A 9,643-nucleotide genomic window follows, 5' to 3' on the forward strand; every position below is an offset into this window, starting at 1 on the left:
TGACAGCCAACAGCCCCCTGCTAATCCATGAGAGAGGGTTGCTTATGTTTTTCTTCAGAGTGCCACTACACCAATATGGGTCCCAGCAAGAAATGTGTGCCTTTCATAGATTAGCCTTCTTCCACCAAAGAGGAAATAATCCAGGATGGGTAATGTATATACTACACTTTCTTGCTCTCATTGCCCCTCTAAAGGCTGAAGACTTGTGGACCCTCACTTTTCCTCATTTTGTATGATACCTTTTGAGATGAAGAACATTAGTTTAGCAGGCTGGGAACTATCTAAATATATTAAGGGCCCATGGTCAGCTAAATTTCTATATCATTTATTTCAGCTAACATGAAATTTTCCAATCAAATCAGACAAGGACAGAGGTTATTTCCCTTGACTCTTTATTTTTTAAAAAGGTTGGAATAATATAAAAAAAGGTTGTTTGATCCCTCTTGGATTTTCTCTTATGTTTTGATTGGCAGGGTGGTGCTTTTATTCTTTCTTCTTTTTAAGTATCTCCTACAACACATCTGGCAACAATGGGCAGCCACTAAGGTGATTATACAGGTGTTAATGGCTCTTAGATATCCAACTCATAGCCCTCCACAGGATTTTATACAAGCCTGGCTCCCGAAATTCAAAAGGCTACTGCCTGACCCTCCCCCATCCAGGGTAACTCCCCAGGAATAGATGTTCTTGAGTGCTGATAGTCAAGGACAGGTAAGAGCTTGTTTGGCAAGCCAACCTAAGACAGGAATAGTCCAGTTGCTGAGCTCTTAGGCAGACTCTAGATTGACTCATAAGGAAGTATTCACATGCATTGGCAACTGGTTTGAGCCAATTTTAATGACCCTATGGGCCTTCTCGCCTGCTCCCTTGAGGAAGCCATTGGAATCAAACAATAGGGGTGTTGCCACCCTTATTAAATGATAAATTCATGTCATTTTTTATATTGGTATATATTTCATGAAATTTCTACACTAGTATGATTTTTCAATGAGGCTTTTTAAAAAAAGGTCTTTAGTGTTTGTTATCCATTTGTATATTCTTTCCCCATAGATGAGAGAGAGAGGGGGGGGGTTGACATAGACCTACAGATAGAGATAAATGAGATAGAGATAGAGATTGAGATGATAGAGATATAAATATATTGATAGACATGAAAGTCAGATATCTTTTTCTAAGAAATTTTAGTGTATTCACTCCTCCTACCACTGAACAAACCTTAGGCAGTGATTATTCCTAGTTATCCATGTTGTTAAAGCCAAAAATTAAATATAAAACATTCTGGGACTTTCTTAAAACTACATAGATAACACATGGTAATGATCATAGTTCTAACTAGGAATAACTAGCTTAGTCATATAAACTGTTAATCACTTGTGTGCTATATAATGCCAGAAGGTAGGACCACTGAGACCTCAAGACTACCACTCCAATTTCAAAGTCCTCATTCTTAATGGCCAAAACATATTTAACTTACCTCCTGAGTTTCACTAAAGCTAGGCTGGTTGCAGCATAGAATGTATCATTCTTCAGGTTTATTAAGTTGTGAACAAGTACTAGAAAAAATAAATAGAATGCTATAGAATGTAATTTAATGTCCTCATAGACTTTGAGCTATAGGAAAATAAATATCTTCCTATGCTTATGAGCTCATTAAACCCAGGTCTTCTGAGAATGTTCTGTTAAAGAGAAATGTAAACATATTAACTAATTCTCAGAACATACTATGCCACTTACTCTCTCTAGGCTGCATTTAATATTTCACAAAAATGTGACAAATTTGAATTAGATGATTTTAAATTTCCAATCTTAAAGTGTTATTGCAACAATATATTCACATTGATCTTTTTGGTTTAGGTTTCATAAACCATTTTAGAAACAGTTTATCTTAAAATGTATTTTCCTGACAGTCATCATATTCCTTAGCACAGTAATCATCATCATCTAAATGAATATTATTGTTTCTCATGTATACACACGTAAAAATTAAAAATTACTAATGTTATACATTTATGCTGAGAGGAAAATAATTATCAGAAAAGTACTGGAAGGATTGCAAATAATTTCTGGTTACTATGTTTCATGAATGATTCTTATGTCTTTTCTCATTCAGACAAGTTTCAAAGTTTTTCCACTCAGTTTTATCTAGTATTTTGACTATTGTTAGTCCCTTAATCTCTGTCCTTTCACCAATCTCCTAACAGTCTCCTCTGTTTTCCCAGATAATACTACCTTTACCACACACACACACACACACACACACACACACACACACACACAAACACTCATGGCACAGAGCAGGAAGGCAAACAATGGATAACAGCAATAAATAGATGATAGATGGATATAAAAATAGATAGATTTAAATGATTATATATTTATAATCTGTAACCCATATATGTTGTGTGATTTTCTTGAGGGGATGTGCACAGAAATATATTGACCCTAGATAGAATCCAAACCAAATATCAAAGTAATGTTTACAGAAAAATCCAACTTAGAAATCAGGGAGTTTGAAGAGGCTTACAAAAGTCTAACTGTTGGGTTACTTACAGAAGCATAGATGAATCAAAGGCAGCTACATAACTTTAGAAGCTGATACCAATATAGATGATTATTCATGAAAGCTATATCCTGGGAAACTGTCTGTATGACTTTGGAGAAGCTTACTAAATTGGAGAGTATTCTCTGCTAAATAATTTTTACTACTTGTATAATCTTGGGGAGAAATTGTGTGACTCTTGTTAAGTTTCAGGAACTTTTTGATACTTGTGAGTTGTCTTCCTCTGAGGTCTTGCTAGGTTTGATTAGCTTTTGAGTATTAATGATTCTTCCTCTAAGATGACATATTCCAATTTAGAAGAAATTACTGCCAAACAACCTAGTAAAGAAATCATGTAATATTGGACTATTTGAATGTGGCTTATGATTATGGTTCTTTTTCTTAAACTGTTTTAGTAAAAACATTCACAATGCAATCTTGCAATTTTCTAACTATATGCATAATGGCTGCTAATTTCAGACTTTGGGTTTTTGAAGAACTCATGAAATATACTGCAATAAAGAGTACTAGATAAAATTTTTTAAGCTTCTTGTATATGTGTCTGCCTGCATTTATATATGGGTTATGTGGAGGTCAGAATAGGGTGTCAGATTCCTTTTGAGTTGGAGTTGTAAGTGGTTGTGAGCTGTTTGGTGTGGGTACTGGGATTCAAACTTAGGTTCTTGGCAAAAACAGCAAATACTCTTAAACCCTTAACCATTTCTCTAGTTGATAAGAGATTATATTCAAGTTATAACATTTTTGTAAACTTTATGATGATATTTACTTTAGGTCTTATTTTGTTAATTCATGTTCATGTTGTCCAATAATCTTTAAAATTCACAGTGATTTTTTTTTAAATTTCCAAAGTATGTTGAATCATATTGATTATTGCATTTGTAAAGGGCACAGATACAAGTTTTCATAATTTCTATTTTAATTTTCAAAATATTACTCTACTTGAATATTTATTTAAACACATCCACATAAAACACTCATACACTTGTATGTATATATTGCATTTTTATAACGCAAAAGTACTCAACTAATTATATGAAGAATTTAACTGTTAAGTATTTTACAGAAATTGTAATTTTATAACTAAGTTACCAACTTTCCCCAATAATAAAGTAAATATGAAATATTTGGAGATGAGTTCACATCCCATATTATATTACAAACACATTTTTATAATCACTTTTCATGATACTTCAAAGTTACTAAATATTATAAAGTTATGGATGATTCCATTGTAGATTCCCATCAGTGAGACTGATACAGTGACTCAAGTCTTGGGAGTTGCTCATAAATACACTTAATATATTGTCTTATTATTTATTATTAAGTCTTTTAAAGGCAAAAACTTATTTCCATATTCTTTCAATATAGCTTTAATCATCACTTTTTTAAAATTTTACATGCATAAGTGTTTTTTTCTGGATACATAACTGTGCACAATATAAGTGTAGACCAAAGAGGGTACAAATGGGTGTTGGATCCCCTAGAACTGTAGTTATGGACAACTATGTGGGTGCTGTCATCAATGTCTAGTCCTTTGGAAAAGCAGCCATTGCCCAACAGCTGAGTCAATTCTCCAGTACCCCTACAATACAAATTTTAAGCCAAATCACAAATTCATGGCTGCATGATACCAGTATAACTGAAATTAAATTGAGTAAATCTCATTTTTCTTTTAAATGATTAAATCTGTCATCATATGTCTATGAATAAACAATTGATTTATTTTTATAAAAAAAATCTTTATTTAGTTGCCATGTGTTTTGCCACTTAAAATATTTCAGAATTTTACTTAATGAATAGATTTGTACTTTTCACACTCTTTTGTGTGAGAAGGAGCTATCCTATACCTCATCATTGTGATCAAATGTTTTGTCATCTCTTTAGAAACAAAAGCACCAGGTATATGTGCTAAAATGGTTCAATTTGTGTATGTGCATACTGTTCTAACTTTTAAACATAGTTTTTATTTATGCTTTGGGAAGTTTACATCATGCTCCCCAATCCTACTCATTTCCCAGCCCCTTTGTATCTGTATTTCACTCTTGTAGCATCCTGCTCCAAAAGAAATTTAAAAAGGAAATACAAATCCAAATATGAATACCAAATAAAAAAACAAACAAAAAATAAAAAACAAAACAAAAATAAACAAACAATAACCTGTTCACTACTCTGTCTCTCCTGCCTCTCCATCACCTCTTCATTTGTCTTAGTTGCATTAGGAGCAACTAAGTTTATCATGCAGGATACCCTTTCGTCCAAACAGTTTTAATTGCAAATTTTCATTGTGTAATGACTCAGGTTCAAGGCCTCTGGCTCCTGGTACACCATCAATCCTGGATCCTCACCAAAACTCTTGGATCTCATGCTGTTGTCCCAGTCATGGAGATCCCGTGGCTATGATTCTGCAGGACTAGTTCCTTCATGTGTTCCAGCAGGTCATAGATGGGGTAGATCTTGGGATGTGCCAACTTAAAGCTGGTGGGGCCAGCTCTCACATATCAGCCTGTTCTTCACTGCCTTTGCCTCTTCAGATCTGCCCTTCCACAGCATATGAACTATTCTGCCTCTCTCCCATTTCCCTACCATATATTTGCTCACAATAATGACAACAAAGCTAAGCGGCAGCATGAAGGCATGTTGGTGTCCTCCACCTTCCCAGGGCCTAATGGCAGAAAAGATAGATTTGTAATATTAGTATTTTTCCACTTTTCTAATTTTATTTCATGAATATAAATTTGTAAATCCTAGGCAATGGAATCCACTACAGACTAAAAGAATTATATTCAAACTGAAAGTTTTCTGTACTGCAAAAGAAACAATCAGTATTTAGAAATCATACATTGGAAAACATTCAAACTACATGAATAACTCAAAATCTTAAATAACAAAGAACATATATTCCTGTTGCAAATGCACAAAGGCTCTCAATAGCCATTTCTTTAAAATGATGACAATGCCCAGTGGAATATGAAAAACAAGGAAACAAACCACAAAACCTAACGAAATAAAACTAAACAAAATAAAACAATGTCAAACTCTGTAATCTGTAATCACCAGATATACATTCCTACCAACGTTGTATAAATGATTCTTTTCAGCATGTTCTCTCCACCCGTTAGATTTTCTATTTTCTAAATAATGAAAGGCATTGAGTGCTAGAGAATTTCTAAAAAGAACATTCATATACTATTAGTAGGGTTTTAATAAGTACAGCTGTATTAGAAGAAATCTGGAGATCCCTAAATATTTAGAGTAGAATTATCACATCATCCAATTACTCCAATCAGAATATATGTTCACAGGGTTTTAAATCTATAGGAAAGCTATATCTGCACTCCCATGTTCTTTATAGCATTTGTCACCATAGACTCAAGGTGGAAAAGCAGCCAATACTTAATAGGTTTGATTTTGAAAGGTGGCCTATGTAAATAAATCTTTTAAATTAAAAAGGAAGAACATAATCTGTAGTCTATAAAAACAAGGAAACTTTGTTGTGTAATGAATGGAAAAAGATGACAACATTGTGGGTGAAATAAGCTTGACAGTGATATCAATAGTGTATGATCTCATTCAAAGGTGCTAGGTAAGAAAGCTGGTCTCATAAGGTACAGTACAGAACAAGAGCTACAGGAGAGTGAGGAAAAGAATACACACTGCAACAAGAAATGCTGAACAAAGACATAAGTTTCAAATGAGACAGGAGAAATATATCATGTATCGTATAATGAACTTTATTCTAATCATTAGGAAACAATAAATATTTGATATTATGAGTTTAATTAGACTCAATTTATAATTGTACACCATACATATATACAAATATTTGTAAATTAAAATTTAAATATGCAAAAGTCATAAGCTTCAGAAGAGCAGGTTTTATGTTGTTTTCCGAAGGAATTATGCTAGTTTGTATTATACACATCCTCTATATGTAATGTTTGTGTACATGTAAACAAGCACCTTCATTTTAATTTCAGTGTATTACCCTTGATGGAACTCCTCAATGTGAAATATATGATCGCTACACTATTCAAATAATTGGATTTGTAGACACCAGTAACCATAGTTAAGTCACAACAGACATAGATATGGTAGATGTTTTTCATGTGAGACCCCATTTAATCTGCACAACAACACTTGTTAGACCCATTTTGTACAGTAGATGAAGCCAAAGCTTTGACTAAAATTTTAAATAATTTATTGAATATAGAGGTGGGAGTCTCTAGTTCACATCTGCATGTTTTGCTACTTAAAAAATCAAATGGGGTTATAAACCAATAATAAAGTAGTAATAGAATAGAAAGATTTTAATGAAAGTATTTAAAAAGTAACTCTAATAATATAATTTTTATTTTGGACATAGGAAACTTCCATCAAGTGTGGAGGAGGGTGGAGTGGAGCTTATATAACTTGGTGTCAGGGACAGGATTTTGAAAATGATGAGATTTCTGTGTGCAAGCACACCGGGAGAAGGCTTCATGCAGTGCTGCTGAGCTGGATGAAGGAAGGATACCAGCATAAATTTTCTCCTGATGTGCCTGTTTACATTTCTGGAAATCTCTGAGGCATTACATCTGTATGGGAGAGAAAAGAAACTTTGGAACTTAAAAAGAAGAAAAAAATGGGTTTTAAATATGTATGAAATATCACAATGAAATGTGTATGAACTTATATGTACTGATTCAGAATTTCTAAGGTTTGACCCTTCCCACTTATTATGTAGCATTTTAAAGATGAATAAGTGAGTATTTTCTATTTATCACTTACAGCTAAGTTTCCTCCAGTGATTCACTCTGAAATAACAAAGCGAATTTTTTCTTACTTCTCACAAGAAATAAATACTATTGCTTATGGTGATATTCACTTTTATATGTTAAAAACTAACAGTTTTAATAGTCTAGTAATTACTAATTAAGGATCATAATTTTTTGTACATGGTAATGTGAATGTAATACTATTCAAGATCTTTTTCAGGACTTAGTTGATTTCTTTTTAGCAATGAATACCATTCCACTCTGCAGATGTAGCATAACATATTTATCCATTTGTCTTCTGAAAGACAGCTTTGTTGCCCTCAAGTTTTGACTATTATAAATAAGGATTCAATAAGAATCTATTAATAAGACATACATTTTCAAATTTTCTGAGAAAATTGAAAACATGATTTCTGCAGCACATGGGCAGAGTATATTTAGATAAAGAACCAACTGATAACTGTCTTCCAAAAGGATAGTGCCAAACTGCATTTCAATGCAGAATGAGATTCGTTGTTAGCTATGAAATTATAGTTTTACAAGACAACCGAGAAAAGGAAAGGCTTATGTTCAAAAGGAAACTGGGCAGGTCCAATAGTTTGCTATGAAATATTACATCAGCACTGAAATCTGGTAAATTAAATGTGGCAAGAAGAGGGGGCATTCCAGATAAACATCCCTATGTGCTCTCTATATGAAGGAAACAGAACCTTGAGATGTATGATAAGAGATAAATGAATTCCAAAAGAAAAGCAATATGGAAGGAATAACAAACTTTAACCAAATGCATGTGTTTCAATAAATTTAATTTTCTTTAATCTTAAAAGCATGTGTCTTACTCTGTTTAGTTTTTCTTATGCATGTCTGAATACATACTTATCAACCATTTGTACTTCATTATTTGGGAAATTTTTATTTAGTTCAATATCATAAGAGCTTAGTTTTTTTTCAATGTTCTCCCCTTTTATTTATAGTTTTCACTGAATTTTTATGAAAAAAGGGAGTTGTTATGTCTAAAATTAGTTTATTACTTGAGTAATATGATCATAATGAGTTCTGTTTTGTTGATAGATCATTTTTTATTAATTTAATTCCCTGTAAGTATTTATTTATTTTCATTTTATCTGCATGAGTGTTTTGCCTGCATGTATGTGTTTGCACTGAATGTGTGCCTGGAACAAGTGGAGGTCAGAAGAAGTGGCTAGATCCTCTGGAACTGGGTTTACAGATGGCTATGGGCCACCCATGGGCTGGGAGCTGAACCCAGATCCTCTACAAGTGAAGTGCTCCTAACATCTGAGCCATTCTTCCATCTCTATAGGATGGATTTAATTGCTTAAGTTATGGGCATTAATTCACTCACGAACATTGAGAATTACGTTGTTTATACTGTATAGCAATTTATTTCTGTTCTATTTTATTTACCAATCATTTATTGCAGGGTTTTTAAATCTATGTTAGTAAAAGATACTGACTTGCAGTATTTTCGTGTCTTGGATTTTCTTATTAGAACAAACTGGCTGCATGCAACGAGTTTTGATATATTCCTTTTGATTTTCTCATTTGGAATAAATTGCAAAATTTATATAAATTTTTTCTCTCATGCTTTGTTTGAACTTTAATAAATACATGTTTATTAAAATTATGTTTATTTTTCTTTTTGATGGAATATATTTTAAAATATTATTTAATTCATCAGAATTATTACATTTTAATGTATAAAATTTCTCATAATTTTCCTTAATTTTTCTTGGTTCTTTGTGTCTGTGCTAATGTCCTCTTTTTTCTGATATCAGTAACTTGAGTCTTCTCTAACTTTTTCCTTAGTTTGGCTTTTAGAATTCTAGCCATTCCTTTTTATGCATTGTATCAAAGACCATTTTGGAATTTTTAAAAAGACTTGGACTAAGATTACAAAAAGCTTACAATTATTTCATGGGACTGTTTTCATTGATTTTTTAAATTAAAACTTTTATTGTAACTGATTTCTACTTTTCATTATTTGTTTTTATCCACGCATTTAGTTGAGCATTTAGCAGATATATTTTGATATTATATTAGAAGTGGAAAGACGAGAATGCAATGATGTCTTACCCAGCTCCATTAGTCAAAGAAAGTTGGAAATCACTAAGACGCATAGTCACATTAAAGTTTTCCTAAAGAAAACCATCAAATATTGGCATGCTTGAATGAAAGCAATCAAAGGGGTATCTAATTTCATTATTGAACTGTTTCCATTATACACATGTATATTCAAGTAATTAAATATACTGATTCATTAAACACATATTAATCTGATGTTATTTCAAGCATTATTAAACTATAACCC

This window comes from Peromyscus eremicus, chromosome 9, assembly GCF_949786415.1.
Source record: "Peromyscus eremicus chromosome 9, PerEre_H2_v1, whole genome shotgun sequence".
In the NCBI taxonomy this organism is placed as follows: Eukaryota; Metazoa; Chordata; class Mammalia; order Rodentia; family Cricetidae; genus Peromyscus; species Peromyscus eremicus.